The sequence below is a fragment of the Emydura macquarii genome, unplaced genomic scaffold (genome assembly GCF_026122565.2).
Source record: "Emydura macquarii macquarii isolate MOO-44397 ecotype Brisbane River unplaced genomic scaffold, CSIRO-AGI_Emac_v2 contig_1348, whole genome shotgun sequence".
Lineage (NCBI taxonomy): Eukaryota > Metazoa > Chordata > Testudines > Chelidae > Emydura > Emydura macquarii.
The window spans coordinates 20414214-20432342 of NW_027131485.1; the positions used below are offsets into that span (position 1 = coordinate 20414214).

At 41.2% G+C, this 18129-nt stretch overlaps 1 long non-coding RNA gene and 1 other non-coding gene across 5 annotated transcripts in view; one reads left to right on the forward strand and one right to left on the reverse strand.

Moving 5' to 3' along the window:
• Positions 1 to 8006: 8006 nt before the first annotated feature.
• On the reverse strand, positions 8007 to 8078 carry TRNAT-CGU (transfer RNA threonine (anticodon CGU)). The gene has a single exon. It is a non-coding gene; the product is annotated as a tRNA-Thr (tRNA).
• A 160-nt stretch (positions 8079 to 8238) lies between these two features.
• Positions 8239 to 18129, forward strand: part of LOC137155213 (uncharacterized) — a 72106-nt gene continuing 62215 nt past the window's right edge. The window contains exons 1-5 of one of the 4 annotated variants that reach the window (XR_010920386.1): positions 8669 to 8764; positions 9368 to 9442; positions 10662 to 10775; positions 11570 to 11624; positions 13073 to 13161. This is a non-coding gene — a long non-coding RNA (uncharacterized lncRNA). Of the gene's footprint in view, positions 8318 to 8668; positions 8765 to 9254; positions 9443 to 10661; positions 10776 to 11569; positions 11625 to 13072; positions 13162 to 18129 lie in introns of those variants that run through there. The other 3 variants (XR_010920387.1, XR_010920384.1, XR_010920385.1) reach the window with 3 other exon arrangements.

Below are 18129 nucleotides of genomic sequence, written 5' to 3' on the forward strand. Positions count from 1 at the left end.
GATGAGAGTCTGAAGTTTAGAATCCTTTGATAATTAAAAATATGTATTTGCTGTCCTCTGTTGGTCGTATTGGTTGTCACATGTAAAATTAAATTAACTAACTTTAAAGCAAAGCGGTAGTAAGCTGACAAAAACAAGGAAACTGAGTTTAAAAACTGTTATAAAGTCCTCTTTCACCATTGTAATTGGGTAGTGCATGGGGTTTCAGAGCAGAATATAGTTTTACTTATACTGGATGAAACAGTAAGAGATGCTAAAGGATAAATTAAAGATAAGGATATATGCACGATCCTATTGACATCAGTGTGCCAAATTCTGCCCTTAGATGTGCGCATATTACTTCGATTCTTCACTTTCATGTGCTCTGTTTGCATCAGCTATGATGTCACAAAAGCGGAAGGAAAGCTTGATCAGCGCCCTCCCCTCCACTGAATTCCCCTGATGGAGGGGGGATCCCCAGTAGTTGCATAGCTGATTCCACTGGCAGGTGCCCTGGGACAGGCAGTACACTGGGGTCATGTCAGAGGTAGGTGGGTATGTGGCTGGGGTATTCCAATGTCATGGCTAGTTCTGGCTGCCAGAGTAATTCATAGGGGCCTATAATTCACAGGTTTCTGGGGAGGGCAGCCTTATTTCTTCCACCACATAGGATACTTTTCCCTGCCACTCTGTTATTAAATGAGCAGGCATCATCGCGGAACACAGCATAGCAGCAGAAGGGCCAGGCCTGTACCCCAATGCTTGCAGCAAATCTTCCCTTTCTGCCTGCGTTACCCTCAGGAAACTATCACACATGGTCACCTAGGGAAGATGGCGTAAGTTTAAAGTACCTGACCAATACAGTCACTCCGTTTTATTCCTCTGCTGTGGATGGGGTCCCTGGGTACCTCCTCAAGGCTATTCCTAGTCTTAATACTATTGCAATGGGCATTATGGGTTGGGATACTGGTTGCCCTATGTTTTCTGCCGCTACAATTCACCCGCAGTGTTCTCTAATCTGTTCTGCCCATCTCCTTCCAAACCAGTCCTTGGCATGTTACAGGGGAGCCCAGTGATCCCTCTCCTTGCTCAAGTGTGGATTGTGGATTTTAGTGCCAATGAAGCCTCTCAATAACAGATGCAAGGGACCCGTGCTTACAATGTCTGAAATGCCAGTCCGACCCTTCGGAGATGCACAGAATGGAATGCTGGTCTGGGTTAGCCTTTTGAACATAAAGGGGAGTACTTTTTACATTGTAACATTGTAACTACTTTGGGTCAGCTAACAATGGCAACTTAGTCTTTGCTTATCTTACAGTAGACACCTTGGCCTTGCCGAACTCCAGCTGAAAGACTTTCCCAGATTAGGAAACAGAAAAAAAACCAAACCCATGGGAATGACTTGTTCAGCGAACTAATGAACGCCTCCGCGGCTGCTGACACAAAGCTCAGAGGATGTCCCTGTCTGAAAAACTAGACATGGACATGAAACACAGAAGATCTGCACAGAAGCAGGAGCGTGATATGTAACAGGAGATGTTGCGTATTATGAGGGATCAGTCCGACATGCTGAGGTGTCTGGTAGAGCTTCAGGAAGAGCAGCGGCAGGACAGACTCCCTCTGCAGCCCCTCCAAAACACTCCTCTGCCTACCACTTTGTTATCAGCCCCTACCCCCAAGTAGTCTAGGAGGAGACGGAGCAAGGTGCAGTATGTGCTGCACTCCACACCGGTGGAGGCGAGCAGAAGGACACGACAGCCCCTGCATGCAACCACAGTTGCTTGCACAGTGACACTTTACAATGTTAAGTTTTCCTCTTTTCCCCCCATTATAACAGGTACAAATACAACTTTGTAGCATTAAAAGACATCTGTCTTTATTATTCATAGCTTGGGTGGGGAGAGAAGGGGAGGGGGCTGCTGGGGTGAGGGTGGAGGATGGAAAATAAAGGCACAGCGCAGACATACATTATTGCAGTTCATTGCAAAACCAGTTTTTCAATGCTTCCGGAAGCTGAAGTGCTCTGCGGTTGGCTGTGAGCATAGTGCTGGAATCTGGCTGTTCAAAATTTGCACCCAGGCTATCAGCCTCCACGGCTGAACCCTGCAGGAACTTTTCTCCCTTCATTTCACACAAGTTATGGAGCACACAGCATGTAGTTATAACTGATGGGATGTTCTTTTCACTGATGTCAAACCTAATAAGCAAACATCTTTTAAGCAGCCAAATGCACATTCGACCACCATTCTGCACTTGCGGAGCCTGTTATTGAAATGCTCCTTTTCGCTGTCCAGGTGCCCTGTGTAGGGCTTCATTAGCCAGAGGAGCAAAGGGTAGGCAGGATTTTTTAGGATCACTATCGGCATTTCCACATCCCCAATGTTTATTTTTTGGTCAGGGAAGAAAGTGCCTGTCTTAATCTTATTGAACAGACCCACATTCCTAAAGATGTGCGCGTCTTGTACTTTTCCAGACCAGCCCACATTGATGTCAATGAAACGTCCCCTGTGATCCACAAGGACCTGCAACACCATTAAGACGTATCCCTTCTGGTTTATGTACTCTGTGGCAAGGTGGTCAAGTGCTAGGATAGGGATATGTGTCCCATCTATTGCCCTCCCACAGTTTGGGAACCCCAAACCCATCCACTATGTCCTGCATGTTTCCCAAAGTCACTACTCTTCTTAGCAGAAGCCTATTGATGGCCCTGCACACTTGCATCACAGCAGCTCCAATGGTGGATTTACCGACTCAAACTGATTCCCAACTGACTGGTAGCAGTCTGGGGTTGCCAGCTTCCACAAAACAATGGCCACTCACTTCTCCACTCTCAGAGCTGGTCTCAAGTAAGTATTCATGTGCTTCAGGGCTGGGGACAGCTCCATGCAAAGTTCAAAGAAAGTGGCCTTTCGCATACGAAAGTTCTGCAGCCGCTGCTCATCATCCCACACCTTCATAACGATGCAATCCCACCAATTTGTGATTGTTTCCCGAGATCAGAACCAGCGCTCCATGGACGGAAGATGATGTGTGACAGCCTGCAGCAAACGGGAATTGTTCCGCTCTAAGGCTTGTAGCAGGGCGGTCTCAGTAACATTGCTATTTTCCATGCTGTGGCTCCTCTCTCGCCTTTGAAAATACTGCAGGATAAGCTGCAAGGTATTTGTGATGCTCACAATGATAGTGCAGAGCAGAGCGGGCTCCATGTCTCTCTGGCAATGGCATGCGTGTGGCATAGAAAAACAGCGCGAAAAAGCATTTGCAGTTTGTTTGGGACAAGAAGGGAGGGGGAGGGAGCATGTTGCATCATGGAAGGACGACAAACTTCCCAAAAGCTCTGCGACTAGTTGCACTGTGGGATAGCTACCCACGCTGCACTGCTTTGAATGTCGACCCAAGCGTGGCGAGTGGGGACGCAAGAGCCTAGTGCAAGGAGCATGGTGTGATCCTGCTCCTGCGACTTCTAAAATTTGGCAGGTAAAAGTCGATTTAAAGTAAATCGACTTCAGTCTGCAGTGTAGACATACCCTTAGGCATACTATAGGATAGCACTCAGCCTGCTGTCAACTGTACTCAAGACTGAACCATTACAAGACCTGAGAAAAGGGAGACGCATTACCACCCACTTCGTCCCTGTGCTGGCCTTGGTACCAGCACAGAAATAAATTCCCCCCACTGACTTTACTGACAGCTGTCTATATACTTCCAAGGGCAGAAGTTAGCCTAATGGGAATAGTGCTGTAAAACCTGTTTGCATACTGCTTAAAAAATCTAAGTTAACTCAACTCTTAATTACAGTTTTAAATTTTATTTTAACCTTTATTGTGCTGAGTTCCTGTTGGGACTGCACATGTGTACATGCCAGCAAGACCTCAGTGAGAAATACAGGGTACTGGTTGGCTGCCTGAATTCTTCATCAATGGAAAAATCACAGTTCCACCAATCTTTCATAAATTATATAGCAGCTGGAAAGTCCTGACTGGGTGTGTTTTTATGAGTATATAGATATAGGAGTACCCTGGCAAGGCAAACCCCTTGTACTCAGTTTTTTCACGGCCCCCTTCCTTGTGCTCTGTGCAAATTAGAGGAGCCTACAAAGAGGCTTGGCATGGGGCTGCGCACAGCCAAAGCATTGATGCACATTAATGCTGCTTTATCAGTGTAGTAGTCTTCCTGCTTGAGGAAATATTTGCTAGTTTCAAGCAATTTTATTTACATACATTATTATTACCTAATATCTGGGTTTTACTGCACACAGGTTAGGATCCTGCTGTTTCAACTGAATACTGTTTGTTCCACATTTAATGCTAATCAAATTCAGAGTTACTGTAATGATCTGTTCTGTCTGCTAAAGAGATGACTAGAAAGCCTATTAGGGATTGTAAATCCAGAAAAAGGTACACAGTAGCCAAATAAAATATAAGGAAAGAACTGTGCGGATTAAAACTATGTTTGGCAGAAGCATGGATCAGATAATTCCTCCCACAGCAGGTTTACAATTCATGAAAATCAGTGACAACAATCTGGTATAAATCCTTAATACTATGCTGATCTGTCAAACATTTTCTTGTATGCATTCTTTTTTTTTTTCTTTAAGAGAACAAAGCTTGACTTTAAAGAGTGAACCATTCTTGGACTCTTGTTTGGTGCCCCTTTCAGCGCCCAGGACAATTTCTGTAGTAATCATATTTATTTTAAAGATATATCAAATAAAGAAACTAAATACATGAAAACAAACAAACAAACAAACAAACAAACAAAAAAACGGATTATCCATTTACTCATGCTGCATAATACTTATGGAAGTGTAATGCATGGTAGCAGAATTCTCCTTCAATGTGAAATGTGTGGAAAGGAACAAAGTAGTAAATCTGTGAGGGATTATCATCTGCAGTCATTAAACTCCCTTCTTCCCCTCCCCATCTCACAAGACCAGTAGAGATGCAGTGCAGGTAAAGCATGGAGCCACCAAAAAAAAAAAAAAAAAAAAAAAAAGCAGTACCTCTATGTGCTCCATCCAATGCAATCCATGAGTGTCAGCATGGTTGGGGGCATATAATGCTGAATTGGCTACTGGCACCCTTTCCAGCTTATGGGAAGCTTGCATAGTGCAATATAATACAGCATATGAAGGAAGAAGCTATTTAAATATGATACTGGATTATTAAGGTTAAAAATCTGCTATCTTAATATAGGGCCCGATTGTCCTTCCAATAAAGTCAATGACAAAGCTCCTGACTCAAACGGGAGCTGGACTGAGTCTTTATGTCTTAGGAATTTTTAAATATTTCTTTTGACAGGGACTGAAAATATTAGGTAAATCATACTAGAAATAAAGATTATGATATCAAGGGACCTTTCCTAGTAGAATGTGAAGAACCATTCAATTGGAAGAACCATTCAAATATAAAGAAAAAGATAGCATGACAAATTTTAAAGAGGAGCTCAGTCTGACATGATGACTGCAGTAAGTCTACCATAATATTTTTCTTTACATTATACCCACATGTCTTAACTACAGCTGTAGTACTTCAGTTTATATTCTACAATAGCTACATTTCTGCTATGACTTTAGAAGATCACCTTCGAAAACAAAATCAATATATAATTTCAAGTGAACAGGTATGGGACCTGCCTTACAGGTTTTACTCAGGCAAAATGACCAATGTCTGCAGTAGGAGGTTAGTTTATGTAAGGTTTACAGGATTTGGCTCTGTATTTTTAATTTGAGTGTACATAGACCCACAAAGTATCTTTATACTAGATGGTGAGTGATATTGGATATCATGTACCCATTGTGATAGGCTTGTCCATTTTATGCAGTTATTTCAGGAAAAACGTATTTAAACAAACACTGTATCATATTGTGCAATTCTATTTTAGATTTATTATTGAAGGTTATAATGAATGCAAAACATGCTTTAGGGAATTAAGAGATATATCTTGGATTTATGGATCTCATCATTTGGTGGTTAATGTCTGAAAGTAGCTGTGGACATCATGCTCTAAAGAGAAGGGTAGGGACATTACGTCTGAATGTCTTACAGCTAACTTTAAAAATATTTTAAAGAAGATAATCCACTGTAGAACATTTCATTGTTGTAATCCTGCATTTCCTTTGCAACAAAAACTCCAACTGATATCAGACACTAGTGAGAATAAGCAATTTATATACATTTGATATAGACAGTCCCTTACTGGAGTAATCTAAGTAAACATTTCATTATCCAATGTGATTTTCTATTAGCAGTCTAAATGTTCCCACTTGGGAATAATTTTCATTGTATTTCACATGTAGAAAAGTACAACAGCAAGGTGGCAAGTCTGCAATATAATTTTTGCTTTTTTAACATTTTATCAAAATAATGCCACAATTTATTTAATGATTACATACAAAATTTAATTTGTTTATGAAAGATCTGTATAACGAAAAATCATGTTTTAGTCTTCAGATGAAAATTAAACCATGATAAAAAGAGATTTTTGTTTCATTTTATTAATGGTTTTATATCCTCATTATTATCTACATTCAGGTAGGCCATCAAGTGGATCATCAGCATTCATCTGATTAGGTCTTGCATATTAAATATTAACAATCCATGCCGGCAATGATAATTGATTCTGTTCATAATAAACAAAGGTTAGATTGGGTGCAAAAGGATAACTCTCAGGCTGTATTTTACACAGCATGGATTATATATAACTATTCTAATTGGTTTGATTATCTGCATGACACAGTAAAAGTACCATTGCAAAAAGAGCCAAATGTAAAATAAATAGATAACTATTGTTCTTTAAATCAAAGTGTAGGATGCATTATTATTTTTGGTCTACCAAACATATTTACCAACTAAGTGAAAAACAAGTTTTACAATGACCTACTATGATTTGGAAAAAATCTAATATGACTCGAAAAAAACTGTGAAGTCAGACAACAGCATTGTAGAAATGTCTGAGAACATGCAGGTAAAAGGGATCAAACCAAAAGTGATATTGACCAGATTAGTTTAGTTGTCCAAGGTGGGGGAAATGCAAAATGTAAACAAACAATAAATGGTGAACTGCTAATTAATTTTCAAATCTTTAATTTCTTAAATTTATTGTGTCATTTTAAACAATGTATTTTGACCATACAGTTGTAAATAAAATACTTATTTTATATTTTTGAAGTGTAAAATAAAGCATTATACCCAAAGGGAGAAAACAGAGATGGAGACAGATATAACTGCCTAGATATAATATAGACCTGGGGCGAACAAGAACCAGAGGGAAAGTGACAGAGACTAAGGTCATGTCTACACTAGCACTTATGTCAGCAAAACTTTGTGTTTTTTTCACACCCCTGAGTGACATGAGTTTTGCTGGCATAAGTGATGTAGCTACCGCTGCTCTTTGAGCTGATTTTATTATGTTGACAGGAAAGTGCTCTCCCCTTGGCATAACTTGGCTACACCAGCTGTAAGCTTGTAAGTATAGATATGGTTTAAAGGCATGTCTACACTACAGCTTATGTCAGCACAATTTAAGTCACTCAGAGGCGTGAAGAAAGCCATGTTTACTCTAAAGTGCTTTTACAGCGGCACAGCTGTTCTGATGCAGCTGCACCGCTGTAAGCAGCAGCAGGGGGATGGATTAGGCTATGTCTGCACTACCATTTATGTCTGGAAAGTTTAGATTGCTCAGGTGCAGACAGTGCCGTATTGGTGGGTGAACTTCTCCTGTCCACACAGGTACCAACTGCTGCTCACGAAGGTTTTTTTTGTTTGCTTACAAACGAGCTCACTTATTTCAGAGTAGAGCATCTTCACCATGCTGAGGGACAGCAGTGTGTGTGTAGACATGTAGTACCAGTGTGATGGAGATGATGGACACAGTAGGAGGTGTCTGAAAACACTGTGTTTCACGTCCTGCTGGGACGGTATTAAGCTTCATCTCATTTGAGGTTCCCGTGCACCAAACTCCCCTAAAAATGTCCCGGCTACCTCTTTGGTGGGAAGATCCCCGTCGCTTTAGGGGAAGAGGCACTCAGGCACGGACGGGGTTCGAACCCGTGATCTTCGGTTTACGAGACCGACGCCTTACCACTTGGCCACCGCGCCTGCGTTAAAAAGTTCGATTTGAAGCATATGTATAACGGCACTACTCCCGGCAAGGCGTACTCCTGAGATACCGCCGCGTGCGTGCGCAGCGTTTGGCAACACCAACGCCCCCTTCGGAGGGGGCGAGTTGTACGCAACGCATGCGCATTCGTGCTGTGCGGCTTCCCTTAACGTGAGGGTCGAGCTCGTTCACACGGCATGGGCTGGTCGCGTCTCCCACCGGAAGTGGCGCGCGCCATGTGAGCGGGGGCCGGGGTGCTCTCTGCCGTTCCCGCCAGAGCTCGGGGCAAGACACTCTTGGCGGGGCGGGAGCGGGTCATGCTGTGGTGTGGGGAGAGGAACTTCTCCCCTGTCGGCGGTGCCGGCTGCTGCTCCCTAACCGGGGAGGGGGAGGGAATACGTGCGCCCCGCCCAGGCTGTGTGTGCGTGCGTGTGCGCGCGCGCGCGCGCGCGAGGGGGGGAGAGACGGAGTGCGCGCCCCGCCCCGCCCCGCCCTTCGGGGTGTGTGGAGTTGGTGGAGGGCCCGCCCCAGCCTTGGGGGGGGAGGGGCCGTTTAGAGTGAATTCGCGGGTCGGCCTTAGGGGGAGAAGGGGAGAGTTTTTGCCTTAGATCAAACAGGGGACGGTGTTAAATTCCCTCCCCTTCTCCCCTGCCTAGGTGGGAGCGTTAGCCGGAGGGTGGGAATGGTGAGTCCCCTTCAATGCAGGGGAAAGGCGGGAATGCAGGGAGACAAGCGCTTGGCCCGCCCCGCTATCGGGGTGAGGTGGGGTGGGAGAATCACGTTGCACAAGGGGGTGGTGGTGGTAAGGGGGTGCCTGGCATTCAGTGTGGGCCTGGGGGAGAAGAAAGAGGGGTTTGGAGGTGGGTGGGTGGGTGGGGAATAGGGGTCAGTTGAGGTGCTTCCTCTGCAGTCTGCTCGGGTGGAAAGATACGGGGCTGTCAGATTTGAGAGGGGGGCTTTCGTTTCACAGGTACTTCCTGTGAAAAGCTGCAGTCACAACAAGCTTTTTCTACTGTAACTTTTATTGACTATACAAATGTGATGTTAAATATTATTGTTTACCAGTAGATGTCACTCTTTATACTAGTACATACACAGCACAAATCCATCTATTACTTTTGTACAATGTTATAATTTTCCTCAGACTGAAGAATTCCAATTTTTGTGGAGGAAGGGGCAGGGAAAAGTGAAAAAACTCTGAAAGAACCCATAAAGGTTTTATGAAATTAGCTACATAATATACACCAAGCAATTTGCTCATAAACATCTTTATTTCTCATGTATGAAGACCTATTGTCCAAAATGAAAAGCTTGTGTTGTAAATAGACTGCTTGAGCCTTTGATCTTCAGATTCCAGGAACAGGTAATCAATAGACAATGGGTTTTATACTCAGGGCTTATCTTCAGAAGGTTGGGCTTTTGCATCACTGGAGGAGGGAAATTTGCATTCATCTCCCCTACAGGTTCCCAAGCAAATTACAAGACAATTTGTCCCAAAACCCCATTGTCTGTCATGTTCAATACAGTTTTCTGAAGTTCATACTATTTCCCAGGATTCACATTGCATCTCCCCCTTAGAGAGGTTATATAATCTTGGCACTTAATATAATGAACTCCAAAGATACTTAAACTTAATTCAGTAATTTTTTTCAAGGATTTTGCAGGAAATAGCCAGATCTATCACAATCTGGAATGGTCTCAGAGACAACCAAGAACAGGAAGCCAAGAGATTGGGCAAAAAACCAATACCTTCCTTCCCAGAATTTGGCCCATGCACAACAAAAGTACTAATGGATACGCTAATTGCAGTCAGGGCCATCGCCTGTGACTGGCTCGTTCCTTTCCTGAGTGGTAAAAGGTGGTAGAGAATGCTTGAGGCTCATACTGACAAAGATTTGTCAACAGATCCTTAGATGGGGGAATCACTTATTACCCTAAAACACAGAATTGTCCAATCCAGAAATAAACCATCTACGTTAGAGACCTGATACGCTATTGTTTCGTTTTCTAAGAGCTCCCTTTTTAAACTTACTGAGATGTTAGCAAAAAATTCAGCTTCTTAAATCACTCCTCAGCAGTCATTGTGCTGGATCCCTCACAGACAGGCTTAGGGCCAAGACATGCAGCTGTATTTGTTACTTTTGTGGATGACAAGGCAAGTAAATCTATAAATATGCTGGATTTCCCTGAGGCAATTTGAGCTTGTTCATCACTAGTTCCAAGAAACTGGGGATGTACTGAAGACATTTCAGAATGTTTAAGTCCTTTCTCTCAGACCAAATACCGAGGGTTGTTACAGATAGTTGTTAGTATGCTACCAGAGCCTTCATCTGTAAAGTCTTGTAAGGGCATATTATTCAACATCTATAAGTAGCTGTTGGAAGAGTTGGGGAGAAATGAGCTGAAATGCCAGCGGTATGCAGATGACACCGAACTCTACAGTTCCTCTACATCAAACTTAAACAGCAATGTAACAGGCTTTTAGTGTTTGCTTGAAGCACCCCTACGTTTTTTTTAAGGTATTGATGCTACTGGGAAAATGTTAAGTGAGTTTTGCTGACTCACTCTTGTTTATATCTCAGCACCCCATCCAGATATGAGGAAGATAAGAATGTCTGTGTAGGGGGAGAGGATCTAGGTTATGGGCTGAGCATTCCCAAAGAAGGAAATTGAGACGCATCTGTGCCTAGGAGAAGGTATGAACTAAATTGCATCATACTGTTTAAAAATAAAAATAATTCAGTTCTGTGAAAGAGAGTAAGTTTTTAAAGCCGTTTTCTCAGTTTGTGGGGATGGGCTGTCTAAAGCTGAAGCCAGGCAACACCTAGGTGATTCTGGAATAAAGAGGAAAGGTCACTAATCTGAGCACCTACTTGTATTCCTCTCTATCACCTCTCATTCATGGAGGAAGAAAACCTCCCTGACAAAATCCATAAAGCCACTATGTTACTATCCTTCAGATGCTTCCTGAAGACTTATCGCTGCTATGAAACCTACAAAACACTGCTGTCTAACAATTGTTAGGCAGGTGGCAACTTCCCCCCCCCTCATTTGTTTTATCTGATTATTGCAGCTCATGTCGTGGAATAAGCCTAGAGCATAAGGTCTTCGGTACAGGGGCTGTCTTCCTGCTTAATGTTTGTATAGCACATAGCTCAATAGGGCCCTATTCCTTTATATTGAGGCCTTGCTACTGTACTACAAATAATAAAAAAAAATTATGAAGCTTTAACACAATACGGTTATAAACATTAAGTAGCATATGTTTTAGTTTTAAACTGGAGTGTTTATGAATGGAAAGAAGCAAATGAATATCAAAAAGTAACATTTTGGAACTAATCTAAATCTTCAGCTAGGTTTGGAATAGATTCTAGAGCATAGTTCTCTTTCTTTCTGGAGCATAGTTTTTTTTTTTCCAGATTGTTTTACTGATATTTAACTGCTTTAACATGGTAATTTTGTGACATGTTCTTTTCATTCTGTTTTCCAGGGAGATTGGGTTGATTTGCAGTTTAAACTTCAGATTTCAGAAAGATGAGACAAAGGTTTGTTGTTAAAATATCTCATTTAAAAGAAAAATGTTTTATATACACTGAAATTATCTGTTCCTTTAGGTATCATTGTTAAGGCATCGTGAACTAATCAATTATCAGATAGCAATCAATCACAAAACAGATATATTTTGCCCACAAGGTGTTGTGATTGTAATGTCATAACTGCAGTTTTGATGATATTGGAAGGCTAAAGAGGGTTATTAGGATATCTTATTCCTGAACATACACTATCTGTGTGACTACTATGGTCTCAAGTGCTGTCTCTGATACCTCATTATGTGCCATGCAGTCTTGTCAAGAGTCTTGAAAAGACTCTGCTCTTAGGCTGTTTGCTAGCTTTTTCTTGCTAAAGTACTGTGTCCTGTAGCAAAGGATATCTGCCTCACCTCTGTCCCCAGGATTCAAGCCATCATGATGTTAACTTTGAACCTTTCCATATGAAGCTAAAAAAATGTTACCATTAACAAATCAGGTTAATGAGAGAGGATGATAGTTGGCTTATGTAACAAGGAAGTATTTCACTGATCTAGAAATATTGTTTCAGTACTGGAGAATTATGTTATGGCATTCATGTGTGTGTTTTACCATTATTCTGCGATAGCACGGCATATGTTGTTTTTTAGTGGTAGTTCTTTGGGAAATATTCTTGAAAAATCAGTTTCTCTGCATCTCTATGGGTAGGTAGAGTTATGGAGTTTTTGAATACACAGTAGCCCGCTGTACACCCAAATACATTCTCGGTTAGAAAACCCTTTTATGCAAAAGTGTGCAAAACAGAAAAGAATTGAATGCCCAGACAGAGATATGTGCAAAGTTTCTGATATAAAAATATCTATGGTAGAACAATAGTTTAACAAGTAGAAGACTAAGATCCAATTTCACCTACCTTTCAAAATTTGAAATTGATTATAAATTTATTGGTCCAAAAACTGAATGAGTGTCTGCAGATAAATAAGAAAATAATGTATTGTAGTAGAAATAGCCCATCTGTCTGAAGCTTATTTTAAGTCTAATTTAAAATATTGAAATTTATTGAAAGTACACACTCTACCTGGTTAGCTCATCTCAATCTGAAAATATTATACCTACTTTTATTACAAACCACTTCTAAGATAACTAGAACAGAAAGGTTAGAATTGGTTTTTCTTTTCCCCCCAGTTTATTTATTGTATGTCAGTTTAATTCTTTAGTTGATGGTCATTTGCTTCATTTTCATCCATTGTTCTGGAGGGAACTCAATTATGCACTTCCCCAGGTTCTGCAAGTAGGTTTTCACTGACAGTAGCAGTAGCAAAGATGAAACTGAAAAGGCAACTGGGGTGTTCACAGAGAGACTGCTGTGTGCTTGAATGTGTTTGGTGTTACATTTGATGTTTCCCAAAAGATCCTTATAAGCACAGCAAATCTATCATAAGCGTCTCTTTTTCTCTCCTTTTCAGAATTCAAGAAATCAAAACATGACATTTAAAGGATGCTGTATCAGACAACTGAATATTTTGAAATTGTTCAATACAAAAATGCCCTCAAACTTAGTTTCCATTGAATATTTTCAGTGCTTCTAATATAGAAAGTACTATATAAGAGTTAGGCATTCTTATTAATAGTAAGAAGTAATTACTTATATATACAATTTGTTTGTTTGGCTTCTTTAAAAGCCATTTTCTATCACCTGTGTGAAAGAAGAAAAGGATCAGAAGAGAACAAAAAGAAGTCTTAGTCATGTGCAACTTCACTGTTACCACTCTAGCCCCTGAATCCATCCTGCCTTCTCTCACTCTCAGCTTCACACTTCTCTCATGCAGGCCATTTGTTTGGAACAGTTTCCCACTCATTTGCCAAACTCCTTTCTTCCCTCAAATTCTTCCTTAAAACCTTTTTCTTTAATTGCCATCCTACTTACATTTCAACACTAATACTTTGCACCCTTTATCTAAATTATTGAACTAAAAATTTAACTTGCCATCTTACATTCTAAGTAATTTGTGTAATGGAAAATGGATTACTCTATCTACTAATTGCTGTTTATATATATCTGACACTGTAAAAATGACTACTAATACTATTAATACTGCATATATTAATTTTCTGAGATCAGACTGTCTACAAAAATTGTATTCTCTTTACTTGTTGAAAATATGAAGAATTTTCTGAACTCTTCTGTTGCAGTGTTTGTGGCAGTGGTTGTCTTGTAAGTTATCCAAATGACAAAAAACTGTCAGCATAATAAGTACAGCGGTGCCTAAGTGGGAAGAACCCCAGGAGGACAGTGAAACTGAGCAGAAGTTATGTTGACAGCAGAAGATACTTTTTTTCAAATATAAATGGTTTATTCTCCTCATATACAAAATAGCTAGCTTTTCCACTGTTGTATAAGCTGCCTCATAGTTTAGGAGTGGCTCTCCATCTGGTTTCTTTGTAGTTAAATTGTGCTATGTGCTAAAAATATGTATACATATCTCATGGTACTCCACTGAGATGGATTCTGTTATTGAACACCAATAAAGCAGTCTCATCTCTAGCCTTAAATAGTGGGCAGTTTCTTACATAACTTTGTGGACATGACAAATATGTCATAATGCATCATTTGTCCCATCTAAGCATCGTCTTGGGGCAGCAACAGCAGAAAGTCTTTCCAATATAGATGTTAAGGGCTTTTATAACTCATCGGGGTAGCCGTGGGTATAGAATCATAGACGTGTAGGAGTGGAAAGGACCTCGAGAGGTCATCTAGTCTTTGCCTCCACTCAAGTCAGGACTAAGTATGATCTAGACTATCACTGACAGGTGTTTGTCTAACCTGCTCTTAAAAACCTCCAATGATGGAGATTCCACAACCTCCCCAGGCAGTTTATTCCAGTGCTTAACTACCTTTACAAGAAGTTTTTCCTAATGTCCAACTCTAAACCATCCTTGCTGCAATTTAAGCACATTCTTTCTTGTCCTATCCTCAGAGGTTAAAGAGAACAATTTTTCTCCCTCCCTTTTATGTACTTGAAAACTTTTATCATGTCCCTCCTCAGTCTTCTCCAGACTAAACAAACCCAATTTTTTCAGTCTTCCCTCGTATTTTCTCTCTTAACCTGTGATAAACGCCCTACACTGGGAGTGGTTGGTTCTGCAGAGGGGAGGAGCAAGGAAATAGGAATCTGTTCATTTGGGTTCCTATTTAGAGAACAAGGCTTTCTAAATCATAATCCATACTTTACTGGAAATACTTATATTTTGTTCCTGAAAAATAGGTGCATAGATGGTGTGTGTGTGTGTGTGTGTTTTTTCTCCAGCTCACGTTTGCTGAATTGATCATGCCCTTTCAGTTTTTCTGCCTCCATAAAGGAGGATAGATATTTCCCCTTTTGTAAATGCACTTTTGGCAAGACATGCTTTCTTTGCATTTCCCTTGGCTATTTTTTCCTTCTCCCTCCAGTTTGGATCTGGACAGGTCACAGGATAATTCAGGGAGGGCTGGAAACCCCGCTAGCCTAGCAGTAGGCTCCTAACTATTTTAGTGATTGTGGCAGTTTAGCGGCTCCAGTTGCAATCTCCAAGGCTCCTATGCTTAGAAAAAGAATTTTGCTTTTTGAAAGGGCAGAGTTGCTTAGCCTCATAGGTTCTCCAACAGTTTAACTACTCCCTGCATCATAGCACATAATATTATAAGGTCTATGGCAGAGCTGGAAATTAAACCCCAATCTACGGAGTACCGAAACCTTTTAATTGTTCACAAACAAAATGTGAAGTAGGTTCACTTGGGGGTGGGGAAATGTTTTAGAATAGGTACATCTTGCATTAAAATATTTTTACTTCTTTCTGCAACCAACATAGACATGAGTAGTGAGGAATGGAAATTCTTTTGACAGATTAATTTGATGTACTGTGTCAGGATGTCTAACGTGCTAATAATTATAGGTATGATTAAGAATCTGGCACCATCCCTTCTAATCTGTGTGGGATATTTAAGTTATGTATGTCCATGCATGTTGGGAGGGCTGATATTTTATAACATTATTCTTGTAAGCATCACTTATCAATTCTTCCTTCTTTCCTTGTTCATGGAGACATTTCATACCAGTCATGCACTTATGGTGCATGTCACAGTGCCTTCCACTTAATTCAGTCACTGAATGACATTCTGCTTCATCTGATGAAAATCCAGGGAACCAAATCATTTTATTAAAAATGAAACTTTAATATTTATTTGGATTTATTTTTATTTTTACCAGATAAAATTCAGTGAATGGCTGCGTAATCTTAGCCCGCTCTGTCAGAACACTTTCAAGAGTAAAAATGTGTCTGCGTTAGTACTGCTACAGGGCATGATCCTGAGAGAGACTTAAGGACATTTCTAATTAAATCTTGTTGACCACATTAATAGAATGAGGCATGTACGTTGAGGTCATTCTGTGTTTCCTTCAAATAGTCATGTTTGATGTCAGAGTATGAGGTTATCAATAATTATATTTTTTGCCTTCCCCTAGAGGGCCTTGAAAAACTTTATAGGTATTAATTATTTGTCTTGCAACGCCCTTTTGAAACGTGGGTATTATCCCCATTTTACATGTGAAAAAATTTATCCACAGAGACGTTATTACTGAAATTTTGAAGTCTAGATACCTAAGGTTAGTCCCCTAGATCTGAATATAGGAATCTAAATAAGTGGCCTGATTTTCAGAAGGAGCAAAGCACCCACAGCTGCTAGTGAAGTCAGTGGGAGTTTGATACCTCTTTAAACAAAACAAAAGTAGTACTGACATCCGGTGCTGATTCAACAAAACATTTAAGCTTGTGCTTAAAGTTCAGTACAGGCATATCTGCTTTGGTGGATCAAAGCTTTATTTAGGGGTCTAACATTAGGCACCCAAGTTTGAAAATGTTGGGTTCAGTGTCTTCTTCAAGATCATAGAACAGGGGTCCCCAAACTTTTTGTCACCACGACCCCATTTTAATGAAGTTTCCTGCCGTGACCCCAGCCGGCATGGAGGATGTCATTTTGCTCTTTGCACATTCTGACCTTGCATGCATCATACGTGCTAGGTCATGCTGTGCGGAGCAAAATTGCACCCTCCACATACTAAGGGTTGCTGCGACCCCATCTGCTGCTGGTGCGACCCCATTTGGGGTTATGACCCACAGTTTGGGAACCGTTGTCATGGAATGAGTAAGTAGCAGATCCTATAACAGAACTAAGAAGTCTTGGGCCCCGATCCACAAAGGGACTTGCGCACCTAAATGTGAGATTTAGATTCCACTATTATTCACAAAACTTCTGAGCCTAGTAGGCACCTAAACTCACTCAATTCCTAAATTTCTGCCTTTGGGCACATTCAGTACTGCCTCACTCTAGGTGTGCAGACACCTGTCTCCTGCCTAAGTCCCAGAGTGATCCTCAAACCGGTGAAAGATAGACATTTGCCTGCCTAAGATGTGTGGGGCCTGATCTGGTAGGTAGGCTCAGAGGCTGCCTAACAGATGAGATCCATTCAAAATCTGGATGGAGAGATGGTGGTGCTGCTACCCCACTGCCCACTTTAGTTTGCCCTGGTAGTTAGAGCATTCACCTGAGGTGTGGGAGACCCAGGTGTAATTCCCCTCCCCCCCATGCCTTAGAGGAATAAAGAATTGGAGAGCTTTCCCACCTGTCAGGAGAGCATTGTAACCACTGAGCTGTATGATATTCTGATGTGGGGCTCCCTCAGTCTCTCCTGTTGAAGCTGTTCCAGTATGGATAAATAATTAGAGTGTTTGGAGGAGGGGGACTGGATTCTGGGGCTTTGACCTCCTACATGGGTGCCCTAACCACTGGATTATAGAGTCATTCTCATATATTCTCTCTCCTCCTTCCAATGTTCCCCATCTGTAAAATGGGGTTAGTGATACTTTCTTTCTCCCACCTACTCCATCACCTCTTGCCATTTTGTGTGGAGTGAGGCAGGCACCTAACTCGGCAAGAAACTGCTTAGGCTCTCAAATTGCCTAACTCCAGAAAATGGTTTCCCATTTGTGGATCACCAAGCAGATATAGGTGTTATCATCGTTAGCATCTCTCACTGGCTAGTTTAGGCGGTTCCTCCCCGTGTGTGTTGGCTTTTGTGGATCTCAGTCTAAGGAGCTCTCTTCCCCCATTTATTATGGGAGCCTACGCACCTAACTCAGGCTTTATGGATCACAGTGTTGTTTGTGTGATTTTTCTAGGCAATAAAAAGTTAGGCACTGTGCTTGGTGTTGCAATGCCTACATCCCTTTGTGGATCCAGGCCTCGGTTTCCAGTCCTCTGTTTTATTAGATAAGAAATACTTTACACAGACATATCACTAAGATTTTGGCACAGCTACAGTATTTTATATGGTCTTACCTTGATAATTTGCTTAGAACTTTTATTTGCCATAAAATCTCTACCTGTGTCTGGGATGATGACACCTTCATTAATAACAACACAAAACTCCAGGCTTATTGTGGGTTCGTAAATGGGTTTATTGAAAATATAAATATTTGTAAGAGT